This window comes from Corvus brachyrhynchos, unplaced genomic scaffold, assembly GCF_000691975.1.
Source record: "Corvus brachyrhynchos isolate BGI_N302 unplaced genomic scaffold, ASM69197v1 scaffold119, whole genome shotgun sequence".
Classification (NCBI taxonomy): Eukaryota; Metazoa; Chordata; class Aves; order Passeriformes; family Corvidae; genus Corvus; species Corvus brachyrhynchos.
Window position 1 is genome coordinate 821,398 of NW_008240054.1, and position 215 is coordinate 821,612.

A 215-nucleotide genomic window follows, 5' to 3' on the forward strand; every position below is an offset into this window, starting at 1 on the left:
TGCCTCGGTTTCCCAAACCCTTCAACACCCCCCTGCACCCGTTTTTCCCCCCCGTTTCCCCCACACACTCGCGGTGGCTCCATCTAACCCATCACTTTTATTGAGATTCTTTTCTTTTTGAACTCATTTTTGGATTCAGTGGATCAAAACATTCGGACGAAACCTCCCGAAAATAGTAAAACCAAGAAAAAAAAAAATCCTCAGGGGCAGGAGAA

General features: G+C 46.0%; 1 protein-coding gene across 1 annotated transcript in view; it reads left to right on the top strand.

The window, feature by feature from the left end:
* GGCX (gamma-glutamyl carboxylase) overlaps positions 1-215 on the top strand; it is a 7,583-nt gene that overhangs the window by 6,597 nt on the left and 771 nt on the right. The gene's annotated exons all lie outside the window — the stretch shown is intronic.